Below are 23,224 nucleotides of genomic sequence, written 5' to 3' on the forward strand. Positions count from 1 at the left end.
CTCAAAAATACAACTTGCCTAATAATTCTGCACTCCCTGTAAAGCGCAGGCATGTGCCCATGATATGCAGCCTCACTGTGCTATGCTAATCAAATGTACAATACAGAGGGTGTACAGTATGTGTATATAGAACGAGTGGATGGTATTGGCATATAGATGAAGGAAGGTGGGTAAATACAACTCTACATACAGGACAGATGATGTATATCTGCAGTGAGTGATGATGGAGGAATACAGGAAAGAAGATGGGTGTATATAGCTGTATACAGGACAGGACAGATGATATGATCTTTCCTATATCTGGCACCCCCCTTCACTGATCATACCTGTTTGCACTCAGCTGCCCCCCTCATCTGTATATATGTCAGCCCCCCCCTGTACACAAACAGCCTCCTCCCTTCACTTGTACTCACAGCCCCCACTTGTAAGGTCACGGTGGTCTTCCTTCTCCCGAGTCCTGTTTCCACATGTCCCTTTGAAAATACATTACAGGCAGCAAAGCAAACACAAGGGTGCACATACAGGAAGCAGCCAGAGGTGTCAGTAAAGAGCTCTGTAAGCTCCTTGACACTGATCTTACAACAGCTGTGGAGCCGACTCACACAAACGCAGAGTCAGCACAGCTACAGATGCCAGCATGGCAGACCATTGCTGATTCCAGGGGGGGTCACTCGCCCCCCCTTAACCCTATGAGCAGACGCCCATGAAAGCAGGGTCTGTTTCAACTAAACTCAACTTTCAAATCATAGCATAGGCATAATAAGCGTAGGCTTCTATGTCAGGTTTAAACTGTTATAAATATTAAAGATATTCCAAAATCACATTTCTATATGATTTTCTATTTCAATAATGGTTGAACAGCTACTACAATAAATGTAACACCAATATCATTAAAATGACATACCTATTATATTGACTGGTTGCAGTCAAATTGTAGCTATCAAAGTTAAAGTGGTTGTAAAGTCACATGTATTAGTTACTTTGATTCTCTCTGTTTTAGGTCCCTGTTTAGTACAGTGTGTGTGTTTTCCTAAAATTATAATGCTAAATACCTTCTTTGCAGAGCCCTGCTGTGCTGTCACGTGACTTCCCTCTGTTTCCTTTTCCCGAGTGAGTACAGTGGGAGGGGCTGAGATTAACGTCTAAAGAATGCAAGCTAGCAGAGGGAGGTTACATGTCTGCACAGCAGGGCGCTGCAAAGAAGTTATTTAGCATTATAATTTTATAACACACACATTGTACTGAACAGGGACTTTTAACAGATGGGATCAAAAGTAATTAATATTTTATTTTTTATTTTTCTTCGCAAGCACTGGAGCAGCTGTAGGGAATACAATTACACAAAGAGGAGAGGAGATGGGAGGGGGGGGGAGGAGAGGGAAGGGGAGTTGTGGTGAGGAGATCAGCTCTCACAAAGACCACAGAAGAGACAGGGATAGAAGGAAGGGAAGCTGCAGAGATGCAGAGGAGATAGCTGGATGATGGATGCATGTAAAATGACTGTGTTATCAGTGATGAGCAGCCATTATAAATATGGTGTACAGCGGGGAAGACAGGAACAGGCAGGATCAGTCAGGTATTGTAGAACATAGAAAGGGACAATCACTGTGCTATATCTCGTGCCTTAAAGGGACAGAAGCATGTTTTCTTTTTAGGGTTACAACCACTTTAAGGATAGCATGATACATTATTTTACAAGCCCCGGTATACCGTATTATTCATTTTGGATGCCTTGTTAATGGGGGCAGGCCTAAATATTTGTTGTGAACGTTGCAGTAATGTTTGATGTTGCATAGTTTTCAGCATATCAGGTTTTATAGTCGTTTAAATCATCCTGACTAAAACGCCAGGTTATAACAATAATACAGCTAAAATATTTTGCTCACAAATACCATAACAGATTTTCTCTGCTTCAAGCCTTCAGTATCAGTCTCCTAGGTTTACACTGTACTCAGGGGCTCGCAGAGATAGAACATGTCTCCTTCTAAAACAGGGATATGCAATTAGCGGACCTCCAGATGTTGCAGAACTACAATTCCCATGAGGCATAGCAAGACTCTGACAGCCACAAGCATGAACCCAGAGGCAGAGGCATGATGGGACTTGTAGTTTTGCAACAGCTGGAGGTCCGCTAATTGCTTATCCCTGTTCTAAAATATAATATGGCATGCAGATACGACCATATACTGTATTCAACTCCAAAGTAAAGTAAATGAAAGACAGGCTTCAGCACAGATACCAGCCCATCAGTAACACCCCTCTGACATATTTCACCCACCTTGGGCTTAATTATAGATCTATGATTAAAGTGGTTGTTAATACAGAAGGTTTCTTTATCTTAATTCTATGCATTAAGATAAAAAGTCTTCTGTTTGCAGTAGCCCACTCAGCCCCCCAACACTTACCCAAGGTCCCTCTCTGTCCAGCAATGTCCACGAGTGTCTCAGCCGTCTGAGATTCTCCCTCCTGATTGGCTGAGACACAGCAGCGGTGCCATTGGCTGCCAGTGCTGTCAATCAAAGGCAGCAAGCCAATCAGGGGAGAGAGGGGGTGGGTCTGGGTCAGAGCTCCGTGTCTAAATGGACACATGGAGCTGTGACTTGGCTTGTGTGCTGAACAATAAATAAAACATAGAATAGGAAGCAAAAAGTACAGTATTTCATGCAAGAAAACCAAAACGAGAGAAGAAGAAAAATATACAGTAACTGTCCATTGTCCACCAATGAAAAAAAATGAAGAAAGAAACCACCCATGTGACACCATCATACAAACACCCCACACAGATGCCTACTTCACATACAGTGGGTGACCGCGATATTGTGTCAATCTCGCTCCTTTTCTCGGCGAGATTGACCACCTACGAGCCCAATAGCGGGAGCGAGAGCCGAGCTGGCTTGCCGCGATGGAGACAAAGCCGTCATAGAAGCGACGGGAGATCCGACTTGGATTCCCGCCAATTCTAGGTGCGGCGTTTGGTATGCATTCCTGAGAGGGAGAACTCCCCGCCAATTTTTTAATAAAAAGCCGACATGGGTTCCCCCCAGGAGCATACCAGGCCCTTAGGTTTGGTATGGGTTGTAAGGAGACCCCCCCCCCTACGCCAAAAAAACAATGTAGGGGGTCCCCCTACAATCCATACCAGACCCGTATCCAAAGCACGCTACCCGGCCGGCCAGGAAAGGAGAGGGGACGAGCGAGCGCCCCCCCTCCTGAGCCGTACCAGGCCGCATGCCCTCAACATGGGGGGATTGGGTGCTCTGGGGCAGGGGGGCGCACTGCGGGGCCCCCCCACCCCAGAGCACCCTGTCCCCATGTTGATAAGGACAGGGCCTCTTCCCGACAACCCTGGCCGTTGGTTGTCGGGGTCTGCGGGCGGGGGGCTTATCGGAATCTGGGAGCCCCCTCAAATAAGGGGGCCCCCAGATAACGGCCCCCCACCCTAAGTGGATGAATATGGGGTACATCATACCCCTACCCATTCACCTGGAGGCAAAGTGTTAAAGTTAATAAACACACGACACAGGGTTTTTAAAATTATTTATTAGTCTGCTCCGGAGGCCCCCCCTGCCTTCTTTAGCTCTTTTAGCAGGGGGGTCTTCTTCTTCCACTCTCCGGGGGGTCTTCTGCTCTCCGGGGGGTCTTCTCCGCTCTCGGGGGTCTTCTCCGCTCTCGGGGGGCTTCTCCTCTCTCCAGGGGGGCTTCTCCGATCTCCGGGGGGGCTTCTCCCATCTTTGCCGCTCTCCGCTGTTGACTCGGCGCACCCCGGTTCTTCTCTCCGCTCTCCGGTGCCTTCTCCTTCAGGGCTGGCAGGCGGCCAGCCCGGCTCTTGTGTGACGTTGTCTTCTTCTCTTTTCTTCTTCTCCCTTCTTCTGATGTTGACCCGACGGCTCTTCTCGCTGCAATGACAGGTGCGCGGTTTGCATCCGACTTATATAGGCCTCACAGTCCCATCATGCTCCGGTACCTATATACGTGGGAATGTGCTTTGTCTATTCCAGCGAGTGCGAGATGTCGGCACTATGCCGCTGAGAATCAGCGCGATGCTGTCGTGCTAGAAATACATTCTCAGCAACATGTACTGTTCTTACAGTGCCTTGAAAAAGTATTCATACCCCTTGAAATGTTCTCCAAATTTTCCTGTATTTGGCTCTATCCATCTACTCATCAACTTTGACCAGCTTCCCTGTCCCTACTGAAGAAAAGCATCCCCACAACATGATGCTACCACCACCATGTTTCATGGTGGGGATGATGTGCTCAGGATGATGCGCAGTGTGAGGCCTCGTACACACGATCAGTCCAAACCAATGAGAACGGACTGAAGGACCGTTTCATCGGTCCAAACCGATCGTGTGTGGGCCCCATCGGTCAGTTATCCTTCGGTCCAAAAAAATAGAACTTGCTTTAAAATTGAACCGATGGACGCCTAACCGATAGGTCTAAACCGACGGTTAGTATGCAAAAGCATCAGTTACAAACCCGTGCATGCTCAGAATCAAGTCGATGCATGCTTGGAAGCATTGAACTTAATTTTTCGCTTCACGTCGTTGTGTTTTACGTCACTGCATAGTACTGCTTCTTGGATGAATGCTCTGCTTGCCCAGCCTGTCAGTTTAGGTGGCCGGCCATGTCTTGGTAGGTTTGCAGTTTGCAGTGCTCCGTCAGATTTTCAAAGTTTGGGATATTTTTTTATACCCTAATGCCCTGTACACACGATCGGTTCGTCTGATGAAAACGAACCGATGGATTTTTTTCATCAGATATCCGATGAAGCTGACTTTCATCAGTCTTGCCTACACACCATCAGTTAAAAATCTGATCGTGTCCAACGCAGTGACGTAAAACACAATGACGTGCTGAGAAAAATGAAGTTCAATGCTTCCGAGCATGCGTCGACTTGATTCTGAGCATGCGTGGATTTTTTACTGATGGATTTCCCCACAGACAATCGTTTTTCTATCGTTTTTTTAACCATACGAAAATTTGAAAACAGGTTCTATTTTTTTTCACTGATGGGAAAAAACTGATAAGGCCCACACACGATCGGTTCGTCCGATGAAAACGGTCCATCCGTCCTTTTCATCAGACGAACCAATCGTGTGTACAGGGCATTAGGCTTCATGTACACTGCTGATGGTAAACGGATATTTGGGCGTTTTTCTTCACTTGCCCCTGAACTCTCGTCTATGTTATCTTTTTTTTATATAAATGTCTTTATTAATTTTCCAATAGAAAAATATTAACAACATATACTTTATCTTCAACTTATCCACTCTTGCAGGAGCTTTCACATAATTGTGTTGATAATAATTACAATAATGAAAACATTCATTCTTCCCCTTGAGCCCTTGTATTGATGGTGTAGTTTGTTATATCCCTTTGCTTTTCCTATCAGACGTCTCACTAATATCTTCTTACTTTTCCAGCTGTTTACCCTTTAGGTTTGTCCAGAGGCCATTCTGGGTTCTACTATCCAACTTGCCCATACTTTCTCATATTTTTCACCACATCCTCTGTTATAGTATGTTTCCCTATATAGCGACAAATTATCGTTCACTATATACTTCCAAAAGGCTAATGAGGAAGCTTCTGCTTTTTTCCCAACTCAGTACTATAGTCTTCCTCGCATAAAAAAGCAACAGACTTACTTGTGTTCTCTTTATTACAGATCTATTATTCCCCACCAGTCCCAGAAGACAGATTTCTATGTCTGGTTCCAGAACACTTGATGTAACTGTCGCAATTACCTTTACAACCTCCCTCCGAAATACCACTATCGCAGGGCAGGACCATATGAATGAAATCTCCTGGAACACACCCACACCTCCAACAGTTCTGGTGGTTCAATGTTGACATTCTATGTAGTCTATTTAATAGATTATGTTATCTATCTTAGGCCCCATTCACACCTCCGCGACAAAACGCCCGACGCCGGACGCTCGTGCCGCTGGAGGGGAGAATTCCCATTGCTGTCTATGAGATGGTTCACATCTCATAGACGCCGTACGCCTGCCGCCTGAAAAAAAGTCCCGGACCCTTTTTTTCAGGCGGCATTGGCGTTTGGCCATACAAAGCAATGGGAAGACTTTGTTAAAAAAAAAAAAAAAAGTTACACACTCGCGGCAAAATATGCCGCGTACACGGCGTATCTTGTCGCGGAGGTGTGAATGCAGCCTTAAATTGTATACGTTTATCACGGATTGACACTAGTTTCTGAAATGAAAATCCCAATATCTCCTCTCAATTATCCTCCTCTAATTGTGGGGCGTCCTTCATCAAACATGCTTGTAACTTATTTAAGTCTGGTAATGCAGTTTTTACTAGGTAAAGTTGAAATTGGTTTCCTTTCCAGTCTCCTTCTAACTATTTGTTCTAATCCTGATTTTACCAATTGTGGGAGTCCTTGAGGGAAATGGGCAGACAATGCATGGATGAGCTGGATATGTCTAAAAACACAACTTCCTGGGATATTCCAGTGTTCCATAATTCCTGCAAATTATATCATTGTTTTTCCCTGTACTACCTGAGAAATCTTTTTGACCCTAAATTTGGTCCACGTTCCTGGATCTTGTATAGGGTCTAGGGCAACTGAGGATTGCTCCACAAGAGTATTTGGAGATAAATCTCCTTGAAATGCAGCCTCTAGCATTGTAGAGGGATTGTGTTTGTCTGGATGTAACTATTCCCCTACCATTACCAGCTGTGCTGCTCAATAATATTTAAAAAAGTCTGGGAAAGCCAGTCCCCCTTGTGGCAACGGACACATAATTGTAGTCAATTTATTTCTGGGTAATTTATTTCTTAATAAGAATGAGGAAAAAATGTTGTGTAATTGTACAAAAAAAGATTTTGGCACCCATTGTGGTGAATTTCTAAACAAGTATAACAATTTTGGAAGAATCTTCATCTTTATTAAATTTATGTGGCCTAGCAATGGCAGGGGTAAAGCCTCCCATACCTTCATTTTTTTCTTAAATTCCTGTACTACTGGATTTAAATGTAACATATTTCAATGTATTTGAATTCTGTTACCCATTGCAGTGGCACGTTTAAATCTGCCGTATCCTACAATCTTGATCAAAGGCAAATAGTAGGGATTTGTCCTAATTTACCTTAAGTCCTGTAAATAGTGAATAGGTATTTAATAGTTTTAGAGCCCCTTGTAGCAATGGCCAGCTTTGCTGAGGAACAACAGCATATCATCAGCATACAGGGCTACCCTCTACTCCAATCCCCCCACCCATTGTCCCGGAATGTCTGGGCAAGTCCGGAGAGTTTCTTCCATTGACTCAATTGCTATAGCAAAGAGGACCAGAGAGAGAGGGCAGCACTGCCTTGTTCCTTATATAGCTGAAACAAATTTACAACTTCCCTCCCAACTTAACCACTGACATGGGTTTCCTATATATTGTTTGTATCCGGTTGATAAACACTAATGGAAATCCCATCCTTCTGAGTATTTACCATAGAAAAGGCCACTCGATTGTATCGAAGGCCTTTTCTATATCCAAAGAGGCCACCGTTCTGGATCCCTCATTACCACGATAAGTATGTATATTTGTATGTAATCTCCGCAGATTAATATCTGTCGTTTTCTGAGGCATGAATCCTGTCTGATTTGGATCTATAAAGGTTTTTAAAAAGGGTTGTATTCTCAATGTTAATATTTTAGTCAATATTTGAATATCTATATTTAGTAATGTTATGTTGGATCTTTCATTTCCCTCAGGGAGAAATCGGAGGGGAGAAATCGTGCGGTCCCCCCACCCCAAAGTACCCTGTCCCCTTGTTGATAAGGACAGGGCCTCTTCCCGACAACCCTGGCCGTTGGTTGTCGGGGTCTGCGAGGGGGGGCTTATCGGAATCTGGGAGCCCCCTTTAATAAGGGGGCCCCCAGATACCGGCCCCCACCCTAGGTGAATGAGTATGGGGGTACATCATACCCCTACCCATTCACCTGGAGGAAAAGTGTCAATAAAATAAACACACAACACAGGGTTTTAAAATAATTTATTAGTCAGCTCCGGGGGTCTTCTCCGCTCTCCGGGGGTCTTCTCCGCTCTCCGGGGGGTCTTCTTCCATCTTCTCCGCTCTCCGCTGTCGTCTATGCGCTCCCCGATTCTTCTCACGCTCGCTCTCCGGTGCCTTCTTTGGGGCTGGCCGCCGCTATCTTCTTTGTAGCTCTCTTACTAGCAGTGGCCAGCTCGGTCTTCTTTGCTGTCTTCTGCCTTCTTCTTTTCTTCTTATGTTGACGCAACGCTTCCTCCCGCTGTAATGCCGGGTGTGCGAGGCGGCGGCGATTTATATAGGCCTCTTATGACGTCACAGTCCCAGCATGCTCCATGGGACGGCATCGGGGGTTCTCCTTACAATCCATACCAGACCTAAGGGTCTGGTATGCCCCTGGGGGGGAACCCATGCCGGTTTTTTATTTAAAATTTGTCATGGAGTTCCCCCTCATGATTCATACCAAACGCCGTGGCTAGAATTGGCGGGAATCCAAGTCGGATCCCCGTCGCTTGTATGACCCGCTCGCTGGAATGTGCTTTTCCTATTCCAGCGAGTGCGAGATGTCGGCACCATCTCGCCGAGAATGAGAGCAATGCCATTGTGCTGGAAACACATTCTCAGCGACAGGTACAGTAGGTATAAAATTAATATTAGATCCAAGAATATGTTAAATATAGTAAATAAACCTACTGTAATATATCAACTAACAATTATAGTGCAATAGCGAGATGCCTGTTTTTGGCATGTAAATTGATAGCGCAGACATGGATCTCCATCTATCCCCCGACGGTAGAGGAATGGAGAACACAACTAAGGGAAACTTTAGTAAAGGAGAAATATATTTACCTACATAGAAACAATCAAGGGAAATTTTAAGCTATTTGGAAAGATGGGTTTGAGGTTTGGGACCTTGAACATTGAGCATTAAACGACCTTGCTAAATGAGGACGTGGAGAGATGGGGGAGGGGGTGGGAGAGAGACATTTAAAAATATTAAATATCAAATAAAGAAGGGAAAAAGTGAAGAGAATTATTTATATTATTACTTTAGGGGTGTTTTTTTTGTTTTGTTTTGTTTGGTGGGGTTAATGGATAATGTAATATGTGTATATGTGTATGCCTTCCGTATCTGGATTTTTCTAATGTATTTTGAATGTAGAAATCTGTAATTTGTATATGATGTTGTTGAAAACAATAAAAAAATTACTGAAAAAAAAAAAAAAAAGATGTGTCTCTTGAAGTAAGATCAACTGGGGGGGGGGTTATATTTTCTTACAAATTGGAACATCAGTACTCTTAAACCCAGAATTTAGAACTCAGACATTCCAGGATATTATAGCATAGCAATTATTTTCACCTGGCAGCATGTTTGCACAACGAAACAAAAGGACATCTCCACAGTATCTTGAGTCCTATGGCTCCTAAAGCAAACATCAAGGGGGCAACAAAACCCCTCCCATCCTACACTATCCTCCTTCACTCCCCTCCCTACAACCCTATCCATCCATGGGTGGGAGCAAAAAGGACCTTTCCCCTACCCTTGACCTCACTGACTATAGGTTCTGTTCTACACCCAGTAACTACTCCACATAAAACATCCCCCAATGTGTACCGCAACAATCCCTCCACCCAATTTGTGAATCAGGATCTCTAATAGATAATTTAACCCAAGAGACACATTTGAATCAAAATGATATCTACACACCAAACATCTTGTGTTAATTTCTATTGTTATTTTAAATCATAATCATATGCTCCCACAATCCTAATCACACCTCCCCATATCCATCTTCCAAAATAAATAAAAGGGGGAAAAAGAAAAACACCTTCCATCCTTCCCTCCCACTCCCATTTCTTTCATGATCATCAATTTCCATTGTTTATACTTTCCACTTAATAGTTTAATTTTGTTATCACCACATGTGCCATTATAAAATGCTGTGCTGTTATAAATATTAATAACTTGTGTTGCCATATATTTATATATACATTATCTTTCCCCTCCCACATCCCTCTCTCCACAACCCCTAAAAAGGGGAAGAGAGAAAAAAAAGGAGGAATGAGGGGAGGGGGGCAGGGAGAAAAAGTAAAAAAGGGGGAGGAAAAGGGGAAGAAGATTTTTTTTTTTATAATTTTTCTTTCCCAAAAATGTGAGGGATCCATTTATCTAGTGTCCAACCATTCTACTGCAGCCATTGGTGTCTCAAAAAAGTGGGCGTATGTTCCATCACCCGCAGTTTACTAGAATATAAAAGACTGAATTGTATCCCCTTTTATCTCAATCTTTTCTGCATTTCCTTATAGGCTCTTCTCTGTTGCTGTATTTCAGGGGAATAATCCGGAAAAAAAAAGTAATTTGGCCTTATCATATTGTAAGTCTGCCCTTGTCCTGGCTGCTGACAATATACGGTCTCGATCTCTATAATTCTGTAGACGTAGAAGAAGCGGATGGGTGGGGGGACCTGGCTTTGGTGAAAATAAATCTTGTGTGCTCTTTCAACCACAAATGTTGCAGACATATCTGTAAGGCCTAGTATATTTATTAATAATTTCTCTGAAAATTCAGTTGGATTATCTCCTTCCACGCGTTCTGGCAATCCTATGATCCAGATATTATTCCTCCTCAAACAGCTTTCTGTCCTGTAGAACATTAATTTGTTTTCTTAGGATATGCCATTCTCTATCATCTGTTTTTACTTTATCTTCTACCTTTGAGACCTGAACTTCCATCTCTGAGATCTTTTGCTTGACTTTATCAGACTCATGCCTCATTATGTTAATATCTATGGGCAGAACATCAATTTTTACTGTGAGAGTCTCACTACATCCTTGCCAGAGGGAGCCAACTCTACCTCTTTGTCTACTATTGTCTGAGTCTCTGCTGATATTCCAGCTTGGGCTGACTTTGCTACTGACTTTTCTGCTGTCTTTGCTGCCATTGAAGTAGGAGAGAAGCAGGGGGTAACAGTCTGTGCTTTTGCAGCGCGCGGTCTACCTGGGGCCATCCAGACCCACTGTTAATGAAGCTTAAATTTCCTACCAAGTCTCCATCACTTTGCCTGGCTGTGCCTCCAATATTCGGCCAAAATGGATAGGGAAAAGGGCATTCACCATCAACCGCTGGGAGTCGCCAGAAGCTACAGGCTACGGGGCGGGGATCCAGGGACCTTACACTGTCCGCCCGCTGTACATTCCTCACAGATCCTCTCTTTGGCAACGCAGGAAGGAAGTCAGCTGCAGCCGCTGTCTCTAGCTGGAATCATCGCAAGATTAGAGCTTCTGGTGATATAGGCCCGGATTCGCGTAGCACTTACGCCAACGTATCTCGAGATACGCCGCATAAGTGCACATATGCGCCGTCGTATCTATGCTCCTGACTCTGAAAGCAAGATACGCCTGAAACTAGGCTTCATCCGACCGACGTAAGTTTCCTACGCCATCGTATCGTGGGCGCATATTTACGCTGACCGCAAGGGGCGCTCCCATTGATTTACGATTCGAATATGCAAATGAGTGAAATACGCCGATTCACGAACGTACTTGCGCCGGGCGCATTAATATACATGGTTTACGTAAGTCGTACATTCCGGCGTAAAGTTAAGCCTCATAAAGCAGGTGTAAGTCAACAGCATCAATGCAAATGGCTGCACCAGGGAACACAGCCGTCGTTTTTTACGTCATTTACGTAGTACGTGAATAGGGCTGGGTGTAGGTTACGTTCATGTCGTAGGCAGTGATTCGATGCATCTTAGGCGTTCGTTCCGACGTGATTCTGAACATGTGCACTGGAATACGTCCATGAGCCGGCGCATGCGCCGTTCGTTATTCGTATCTTGATGGTGCTCGGCCCATCATTTACATGGGGGCACGCCTCATTAGCATGGCTCACGCCCACTGCCACTTACGACGAGTTACGCCGAGGGAACCCAGCGTAGATTTGGGAGCAAGTGCTTTGTGAATACTGTGCTTGCCGCTCTGCGCTACGTCAGTGTAGCGTATATTCGATACGCTACGCCGGCATAACTATGCGCCGCTGTATGTGAATCCGGGCCATAGTGTATATAATATCCCAGAATTATGTAAGCACACTTATTTGGTGGTATATGTCCACAAAAAGGGGTTGAGCACTGTTATGCCACGTACACATGATCAAAAATTTCGACAGGAAAACCGTGGATTTTTTTCCAATGGAATTTTGGCTCAAACTTGTGTTGCATACATACATGGTCACACAAATGTTGTCCGAAATTCCGACCGTCAAGAACGCGGTGCCGTTCAAGACTACAAGCCGAAAATCATTCCGAGCATGTGTCGAATAGCATGCATGTTTTTTTGCGTCAGAATTGCATACAGACGATCGGAATTTCCGACAAGAACTTTTCCCATTTGAAAATTTGAGAACCAGCTCTCAAATTTTTGCTGTCGGAAATTCCGACAGAAAATGTCCAATGGAGCCTACACACGATCGGAATTTCCAACCAAAAGCTCACACAGAACTTTTCTTGTCTGAAATTCCGATTGTGTGTACGTGGCATTAGACTGTCAAGGTATCATATATAAAGTTGAACACATTGACCAAATATATCCAGATAATGTAATGTTCACACTGTCATTCAAGGATGCATATTTAAAGTACCATATAATGTATGTGGTGGTTCAGTCAAAAATACTAACACAAGTTAGCCTGAACCTTTGCCATTGGGCTTTCTGATTGACATTTACTAGTTTGGCAGAAACTAAACATCATGTATAATATGGGTATAATGCCTCGTACACACAATCGGAAATTCTGATGGCCTAAAATCCGATGGAATTTTTCGTCAGAATTCTGTTCAAGTTGTCTTACATACACACTGTCAGACCAAATTCCGATCATCCAAAACGCGGTGACGTAAAACCCCTACGACGAGCCGAAAGAAATGCAATTCAATTCTCCCGCGCATGCGTCGACTTGATTCTGAGCATGCGTGGGTTTTTTCTCCGTTGGAGTTGCACACAATAGGATTTTCCTATGTGTTTTTTTTTCCATCCGGAAAAAAAAATAAGACATGTTCTATTTCTAAACACCGATGGAAAAAAGTCCGATGGGGCCCATCAGACTATGTCAATATTGTTTTTTCATGACTAAGGACTCACTGTGATATGTATAACGTATATGTTTGTGGTGTGTGTGTGTGTGTGTGTATATATATGAATTTTTGTTATGATTTTAATATTTATTTGGTACACATGGAAATGTGTACTAGATTTTAAGTTTATTTATTATTATGATTAAAAAGTTAAAGTCCCTTTATTTCAAAATGCAGGGTTACTGACATCAATGCAAAATTTTCGGCAGAACAGTTTAAAAACAAGCTTAAAACATGTGGTGACGTTAGGTTCTATTGCTCCGCAATATAGACCTGACGTCACCACGCTCCAGCTGACTGGCCCGAGCAGCGGCTGGAAGATAGCTTGTTTTTAAACTGTTCTGCCGAAAAGTTTTGCATTGATGTCAGTACCCCTGCATTTTGAAATAAAGGGACTTTAACTTTTTAATCATACTGCACCATGAAGCTTTTCATTTTTCCCTTTTACCATTTCCTCACCTATCACGTTTTTTGCTGGGAGTGAATCCTGTCTGTGGAAAGATTTGTTGCAGTTTCCAGACGTTTGGTGGAGGAGAGGATCGGATTGGAGAAACGATCGGCTGCCATGGATTCTCGTGAGTGACCCCTTGTTTGCTGAGCTCTCATGATCTCCGTGATAGAGATCCAATAGATCCAGTAAGCGGCCCCCCTGTATATTATTTCTGGCTGTAATATTGGATGACGATTTGCTTCCATGTACCTCTGATTAAAGCAAGCTGTTTCACAGACATCTTAAATTGGACGTTGTTGTGTTTTTGTGTTTTTGGTTTAAGTCATATTGAACCAATTCAGGTTAACAATAGTTCACATATTTGCACTTTATTTGCATTTATAATTGCTTGCGCATTTTTTACTCACTTTTTTGACAATTTCCTTTTAGCTGTTAATTCCAGCTAAATTGTAAATGCAGCACCGGTCATACTGATAGATTGAGTTCTTTTGTTCATCTTTTGTTTATTTATTCCTTTTGGTTAACCCCCCTGTCGGTATTCCCGAGTCTGACTAGGGGTTAGATTTTTGTGCTAGGATCGGTAACCCCGAGTCAGACTCGGGCTCGCCTCGCTGGATCCACAGGCAGTGTTTACTTACCTTGTCCCTGGATCCAGCGATGCCACCGCGCTGTGTGAGCGAGCGGGACCTCGCTCGATTCACACAGCGTCCTCCTGTGCCGCCGATCTCCGTTCCCTGCCACGTTACGACGCACAGGAGCGGAGAACGCAGCCAAATTCAAAAACGTAAACAAACACATTACATACAGTATACTGTAATACACCCCCCCCCCTTGTCCCTAGTGGTCTGTCCAGTGTCCTACATGTACTTTTGTATAATAAAAACGGTTCTTTCTGCCTGCAAACTGTAGATTGCCCATAGCAACCAAAAGTGTCTTTTTATGTCAAAAATGGTTTTAGAGCAGCTAGAAAACAGTGATAATAAATTATAATCACTTGCAGAATTGTGCGATAGCGATTTGTGGGGAAATTCGTCATAAAAAAATAAAAGTAATGACAGCGACAATTCTGCAACTGAGCAAATTTCAGTGATTTTGAGTTGATTACATTATTGAATAATTTTTATTATAATTATATTATTATTTGTTATAATTATTTATAATTATTTATTATATTATAATTTATTATTTTGTTTTTAAAAAAAATTCATACCCGGGATGCCTACAAGACTTTTATTTGGTCAGATTTAAGTGAGTTATTCCTAAGAATTACAGGCCTACAGTACAAATCACCAAATGTCCTTGCAAATAATGGTACCGCTTTCAGCACCTTTTTTCTGAAAGAATCATACCGCCAGGGAGGTTAAGGAAGACTTTTGCACTGTTATTTTTTTGTTGCACTATTATTTTTTTGCACTAGTATTTATTTGTATCTACTAAGGGTATTTTCATTGTTTGCACATTGTGGCACTTTCTGCAGATAATTAGCAATTTTTGCACAGTGAGGGTAGCCCAGATTATCCACACTTTGCAAAGACAAAGTTCAGCAGCCCCCCCCCCCCCCCAGCCCAAGAGAGGAGGCCTACACAATCACTGCATAGGCAAGGTTTGACTGGGGCTATTCCAAGCCTCACTTTCATCGCAGATTAGGAGGAAAGAAGTGTGCCAAGAAGTGGGTCTTTATAAGGCCTGCTTCTGTACGCTCTTCTTCCTTTCCAGTGGTGCCCCTCCTAATCCATCAGGGCAATGAGGCTTGAGACTATAGTAACACTATAGGTTTGTAAAAACCTGAAACACCTGTTGGTGCCTTAAGGAGAGTAGTAATGCTGTGCTAATAGTGAGCGAACAGTGGGTTTTGCCAAATTGCGTTAACAGTGGGAGGGGCTTAAAGGAGCATGGTTAAATAAAACTAAAGCATTCTTATACCCATAAAATATGCTTAGATTAATAAAACAAATGTCATTGTAAAAATATAAACTCAAAAGTGGACAGTGTTAGCCAGTAGAGCAGTGGACGGCGTCAGTAGGGCAGTGGATGGTGTGTGGATAGTGTTAATAGGGAAGAGGACAGTGTCAGTAGGGCAGAGCAAAGTGTCAGTAGAGCAGTGGAAGGTGTTAGTAGAGCAGTGGAAGGTGTCAGTAAGGGAGTGAATGGTGTCGGTAGGGCAGTGAACTTTGTCAGTAGGCCAGAGGAAGTGTCAGTAGGACAGAGATTGGTGTCAGTAGAGCAGTGGACACTGTGAGTAGTTTTTTTAATTCGACAATATTTTTTTATTATTTTTTTACCATTTTTTAGGAGCCCTGTTGTGAGCTTTGATGTCATACCTCTGACACAGAGAAAGAGGGACTGGTCTTTTTTTCTGCAGCCTCATTTTGACTAGGCAATGAATTAATGGGAAGTGCTCTGTGCTTAATAGCTTCCTTGTCATTTACCATCTGTGGCATAGTAAACAGTTTACTATGCTTCAGTTATTCATTTAAAAAATAATTTACTGGCCCCTCCCCTCACTCTACATCATGCAGATCCTCCTGTGTGTCTGCAGCAGCCGGAAGGAGGGGAGAGGAGGAAAGACGTCAGCGCTGTGGGAGGAACACATGAGGGCACCGGCAACAGAGGGGAATCTGATAGTGGACAAGAGGGGGTGATCAGTACGGCGAGTGAGGGAAATTACTGGAACCAATCTTTTGTGGCTCTCCCTGCAGCAACTAAAAGCTGGTGGGAGGGAGAAAAAGATGACGTCTTTCAGCTGCTGCAGGGAGAGCCACACAAAAGATCGGTTCCAGTTATTTCCTGATCAGCCGCTCTGTCCACATGCAATTCCCCCTGCTGGGGAGGAAACTGCAGGTGCCCCCATACATCTGGGGCCCTAGGCAGTGCCCAGGGGTGCCTGTGCCATGAGACATTCCTGACAGCAGGAGGAGAAGATCAAATGAGACCAGCGATGCCCATGTCTTCCAAAATTTGACAATGAGGGGTAACCTGAAATGCAAAAAGATGCAGCACACTGGGTGGGTGTGGCTAAATTGTGCTAGATATTGTGTATGACCTAAAGAAACATAGTTGGTTACAGTCTAAGCCTATGCACAGTACACATTGCACACATAGGCTACAGCGATTCTACCCACAAAATACTCCATAACGGCTACCTTCAATGTTCTAGTTGTGGGACACCTGCTTAGATCTGCTGAATTCCTGGACATTGTTCAGCTTCCAGTACAGTCCTGCAGATTCCAGAATGGCTGGGAGGTACGATGATGTCCCTCTAATGTGGTGCTTGGGGCAGATTCCCCCCACCTCCCCCCTTGGCCCTGATGTTAGTATTGCTGTAGTAGGTTGTATAGATCACACAGATGCACAACTATACATTCAGCACCAGGGTATCCCCTAGGCATGTTATCCAATGATGTTTTGCACTTTTAATGTTGAATTTTTAGCATTACATTTTAACATTTTTTCTTGCATTAGTACACGTTCCCCATGGTACTTCTCAGCCCCCCATTCCATTTGTTTGACAATCCCTAGCCCGTTAGCCTATAAAATAGCCAGAACTGTTTTTTAACATTCAGATCCCATTGATTTTAATGGGGTTCGGATTCTGCATCATTTTCCAAACCCTGTTTGAACAAAAACCAGGTATGTTTGGCTCACCACTAGTTAATACAAATTAATCCATTATATGAAAATATTCAGGAAGCAACTATCCTTGGGGCAAAACAACATACTGTTTTTTTTTTTTTTTTCTGGACTGGAAAAGGGGGCAAATAGGGACATAGCAAAAAGTGTTCAGAACCTCAATACAGTAGAGAGCAATTTAGGATACAAAAAATGTTCCATGAATGTCTCCATAAATGACATGATATGTATTGATACCTAGGATTGCCATTCTAGTTTAAATGGAAGATGTAAACGTTTCAAAAAATAAAACACTTTCTAAAGTACTAGCCTTACAGAATCGCTTCTCAGCCTTTTGGCTAAGATCAAGTGTAGTATCTGTTCTTATCAGTTGCCAATAGGTGGTGCTAAGCTGACTGTCCACAGTACCTGGGCAGAGGGAAAGGGATGGCAGTCGGTGGACGCTAAGCCTGTTGGCGTGGAGGTGAAAGCCTTCTGATCGGGACAGAGAGGCATGAGGTCGAAGCTGAAGGGCCGGGTCCCTGGCCTTTGGCCTAGATTTGGTGGTGTCTGCCCTAGTCAATTGTTTGGGAGAGAACCCTTGCTCCTTCTTTCACCGGGAGGGGCGGGTAGTATTTCCCAAATGTAATTAGGTGGGAGAGTTGGAGGTTGTGGGTAGTAGCCTGCTTAGGTGGGCTCTCCCCAACCTATTCTCCTACCTTCCTGGCTGGGAAGAGTGCTGCCGGTCCGGACCAGGGGTCAGGGACCGTTGAAAAGCCTGTGGAGATAGTGCCCCTGGAGTGGCAGTCCAGGGGTGCCATACATTGCACAAGTGTTTGAAAGGGGCACTCATCGTGTGGCACCTTAGGTCACTGATCTCCACATTCACACTTTTCACACCTGCCTCTTGGGCCAGGCCTTTTGGCTATGACCAGAGGAATTTTTGTTTCCTGGCCGGAGGGCCGGCCAACGTATTGCACGTTGGTCACTTTCCTCACTCTCCCATCTTCCTTCTTCCCCACTTTCCTTTTTTATTTTACCCCCTGTTTGTCACGTTTTGGTCTTTTTTTTTTGTTTGGTGCTTGCACTTTAAGTGTGGCGAGTAGGGTGCTGGTCCTCGGGCCTGCTCTGAAAGTCTTGGGAGTCGGTGGACATGGCCTTCTGGCTTAGTTCGCTGGCTCTTATGGGGTCTCACCGAGGAGGGTTCTGTTTCGGCAGTCCCTCCGAGGATGTTGGGTCCTTGTGGCTTCGGCTGCTTGGGCCAAGGTGGGTCCATATGGCTTCAGCTGTATGGGCCACAGATTACTCTTTTCCCTGCCAGGAGCCTAACGCCCCGGGGGATCAGAGCTGGGTCCTTTTCGGAGGACCATTTGACGATGCACCCGTCGCAGTTTTTTGTGTTTCACTCTTTATGTGTGTGCACATTTTTTCCTGCACCGGGTGGAGTTTTTGGGTTGTGTTTTGCACGCCACAGGCTTTTCAAAAAAAAAAATTAGCCTTACAGAATATTTAACAGCCTGTCCACCCAATAAAAACAAATGTATTGATGATGGAGCGGTTATAAACCTATAGTGGGCCAATAGAGAGGACAGAAACAGGAGTTCCTATAAATTAAACTGTTACAGTTTCCTAAATGGCACTGAGACTATTAAGGAGTGTTCTGTACACTATTCCAGTTTACAAAAAAAATCTAAACATTGTCCGTTACCAAGTACAAAACTACAACATTTTGCTAAAACCCTCTGAAATAAACAAGAGTATTATGTCGCGTACACACAATCGTTTTTCGGCAAGAAAAAAAACGTTGTTTTTCAGCATGTCCAAAAAATTAAGTTTTTCCAACTTCATCATTAAAAACGATGTTGCCCACACACCATCGTTTTTGTAAAATTATGAACAAAGCGCGGTGACGTACAACACGTACGACGGCACTCTAAAGGGGAAGTTCTATTCGCCTTTGGGCTGCTTTTAGCTGATTCCTTTTTAGTAAAAGATGATTCGCACTTTTTTGTCTGTTACAGCGTGATCAGTGTTGCTCATCTTACTTTAAAAAAGTAATTAGTTACAGTTACAAATTTCTTCTCCGAAAAAGTAATTGCGTTAGTGACTCAGGGGGTAATCCACAAACACCCGGCGCAACGTAACTTTTGTCATTTAAGTTACACCGCTGCAAATTGCACAAGGTAGTGCCCGATCCACAAAGCACTTACCTTGAAATTTGCAGCGGTGTAACTTAAAATCGTCCGGCGCAAGGCGTTCCTAATTTTATGGGGCGAGTCCCATTTAAATTAGGCGCGCTCCCGCGACGGACGTACTGCGCATGCTCCCGACGTCATTTTCCCGACGTGCTTTGCGCGGTTTTACGTTGCGCCGGGTTTTGAGAATCACGACGGGCGTAAAAAAAAAATACGAGTTGCGGCGGGAAAAAAAAAATAAAAAAAAAAAGACACCGTCGCGGGAAAGAAGGGTCTACTTTTACATGGTGTACTAACTTTACGCCTTGTAAAAGCAGCCCTAAATTTGTGATAGCAAACTAATACTTACGGAGAAAAAACTAAGCTGAAAAGCTTTGTGGAATTCCGTAAGTGCTAATTTGCATACCCGAAGCGGCATTTCGACTCGAAATGCCCCCAGGTACTGCATCCTAAGATCCGACAGTGTAAGTCCCTTACACATGTCGGATCTTCTGTCTATCTATGTGAAACTGATTCTGTGGATCAGTTCCATAGATAGAAACAGGGATACGACGGCGTATCAGTAGATACGCCGGCGTATCCCTTTTGTGGATTACCCCCTCAGTTACTACATTGAAAAAGTAATTAGTTACTCAGCAAAGTAACTGTGACTTTTTTACATACCCGTATTTTCCCGGGGGAAAAAAGACAACCCGGCGTATAAGACGACCTCCCCTAATTTTCCAATGAAAACATTGTATTGGGCTATACTCGCCGTATAAGACTACCCCCTACCTTACACAGGGATGCAGTCTTGTAGCTCCGATCCAAGCCCAATGTCTGAAGGCAGCTCTGGATTCTCTGGAAGACTTATAGCCAGATTCAGGTACGGCGGCGCATCTTTTCGGCGGCGTAGCGTATCGTATTTACGCTATGCCGCCGTAAATCAGAGAGGCAAGTGCTGTATTCACAAAGCACTTGCCTCCTTAGTTACGGCGGCGTAGCGTAAATGGGGCCGGCGTAAGCACGCCTAATTCAAATGAGGATGAGGGGGCGTGTTTTATGTAAATAAGTGGTGACCCGATGTGATTGACGTTTTTTACGAATGGCGCATGCGCCGTTCGTGTACATATCCCAGTGTGCATTGCTCCAAAGTACGCCGCAAGGACGTATTGGTTTCGACGTGAACGTAAATTACGTCCAGCCCCATTCACGGACAACTTACGCAAACAACGTAAAATTTTCAAATTTCGACACGGGAACGGCGGCCATACTTAACATTGACTAGGCCAGCTATTTGTTCGACAAACTTTACGCCGGAAAAAGCCATACGTAAACAACATAAAAAAAAATGCGCCGGGCGCACGTACGTTTGTGAATCGGCGTATCTAGTCATTTACATATTCTACGCCGAACTCAAAGGAAGCGCCACCTAGCGGCCAGCGGGAAAATTGCACCCTAAGATACGACGGCGTAGGAGACTTACGCCGCTCGTATCTTAGCCTAATTTAAGCGTATCTGGTTTCCAGAATACGCTTAAATTAATGCCGGCGTAGATTCAGAGTTACGACGGCGTATCTACTGATACGCTGGCGTAAATCTTTCTGAATCCAGCTATTAGATGCAGCTCCATCCTCTCTTCATGGTAGAGGTGAGCAGGCACTGCAGCAGATCCCCTTGGCTTCTTTCCTGATGGCTCTGATCCCCTCAGGCTGAGAACTCAGACCCCATCTATAGGTCCGCACTCTCCTCTTTCCTTGCTCAGTTTGCCCAGAACATAGTGACACTTCCTCCTAGGTGATGCCACTTCTAAACTCCTATTAATCGAAGTCCACAGTCTATTAGCCTCAATTAAAAAGTACAGTGCAGAAAAAAGTGACATCCATTGCAGTATGCACTGAGCCAATCCTGGCGGGCGATGCATTCTGTTGCTGAATACAGCGCTTGTTAAGCCTAATCTGATTGGCAGAGGCTTGAGACATCATCAGCCCGCGCCTCTCCAATCCGAGCAGGCTTAACAAGCTCTGTATTCAGCAACAGGATGCATTGCCCGCCGGGATTGTCTGAGCGGTGCATACTGTATGTAATTACTCTGCTGCCATCTAGTGGCGGTAGATGTAATTGCGGTAACACCGCCCAAGTAATGGGAACGGCGTTGCCATGAGGGGAAGAGTAATCAGTTAGATTACTCATTACCCTCAAAAGTAACTGCGTTAAGTAACAGCATTTACTTTAACGCAGTTACTGACAACACTGAGCGTGATGAATGTGCTTACTCCATTATATATGGTAGTTTTACCAGAACGAGCGCTCCCGTCTCATAACTTGCTTCTGGGCATGCGCGGGTTTAAAACGTTGTTTAAGCCCACACACGATCATTTTTTACAACCCGAAAAACAAAATTTTTAAAACAATGTTAAAAAATGCAGCATGTTCGAAATGTTTTTTTGGTTTTTCAGGAGCAGAAAAACGATGTGAAGCCCACACACGATTATTTTAAATGACGTTTTTAAAAACTACGTTTTTTTTCATGCCGAAAAATGATCGTGTGTACACGGCATTAAGGATTGGTTGGTTAGAAACGGTATAGGATAACTTAGAGGATAGGTATAGAAATTTTTAATAACAGCCTGCAAAATTATGGAACTTTTTATAGGAAATTTTTAGGGCTGTTACTGATTAAAAATGTTGTGTTCGATTAATCGATTTTTTTAAATCGATTAATCGACTAATTTCGATTAATTATAAAGCACATACAGATCCAACTACTTTTAGCTGATCTTCTTGCAGGCTGATTCCCAGTGCAGCTACCAACCACTGGAAAAATGGATAGGAGGATACAAAAAACACACAAAGGCAGCGCTCAATGGGAATAGCATTAAAACTTTTATAGTCTTCAAGTAGGTAACAAAATACATATTGTACTGGAGATAAAATCGATGTAGCTATATAAACTGTAAAAATGGTGCGAGTAATACCAAACGGTAGCAAAAGCAGTCATAAAAACATGTAGCTAAGTATGTTACTGGTATAAAAATGGATACAACGATGCCACTGCTGAATCCAGATGAGGAGGGGTTAACATCAGTCCGTCGGCATGTAGATGTCCCGTGAAGGGAACTATCAACTCCCAGTGGATGGTTGTAGAATCCCAGGTTGATAGAGGGAAGTGATAGAGGGAAGTGTAACAGCCCTTGCGTGTGGCAGATAGTAAGGTCCCGCCGGCATGCAGATATGAAGGCACAGCAAAGGAGCCCTTCAGATGGACATGGCAAGCCCCGCCGGTGTCCGTGATGACACCGGAACTCCCTGAAGACCCAGGAGCCCGCGGAGAGGTGAGTACTAATCAAAAGAATTTTGATCGATTAAAATAATTTTGATTGATTAAAAGAATTTTGATCGATCAAAACAATTTAAGATTAATCGATGAATTAATAGTTAATTTCCACAGCCCTAGAAATTTTTATAGGGTCTTTTCTACACCAGCCCTAGATAGGGCTCAAGCACATCATTCAAAGGCTTCTTTGCATGTAAAAGCAGCAGGACCAGCTTTTGTCCTTGGGTTTGATATACATTGAACAGACCATTCATATTGGATAAGCATGTCCTAGGGAGCACAGGGCACACAAGGGAAGCAGCTTCTATAATATATTTAGGTTATGAGATCTGTTTTTAGCCAGATACCTCTAAGAATGTGGTAACATTGCAATACATAGGTTCTCAAGTAAATGTTAAAACTAGCCTGAAAAAAAGTTAAAAACTGTTCAGTCACATACAATATACGTAATATAATATGATGGATGGTACTCAAAGAGGGTGAAGTCAAGCAGAATTTTAAAGGTGAATGCTCC

The 23,224-nt window shown here is 43.7% G+C and overlaps 1 protein-coding gene and 1 pseudogene across 1 annotated transcript in view; one reads left to right on the forward strand and one right to left on the reverse strand.

Annotated features, from left to right (window-relative positions):
- PTH2R (parathyroid hormone 2 receptor) overlaps positions 1–23,224 on the reverse strand; it is a 359,186-nt gene that overhangs the window by 114,550 nt on the left and 221,412 nt on the right. The gene's annotated exons all lie outside the window — the stretch shown is intronic.
- On the forward strand, positions 17,539–17,667 carry LOC120944521 (annotated as a pseudogene).

This window comes from Rana temporaria, chromosome 6, assembly GCF_905171775.1.
Source record: "Rana temporaria chromosome 6, aRanTem1.1, whole genome shotgun sequence".
In the NCBI taxonomy this organism is placed as follows: Eukaryota; Metazoa; Chordata; class Amphibia; order Anura; family Ranidae; genus Rana; species Rana temporaria.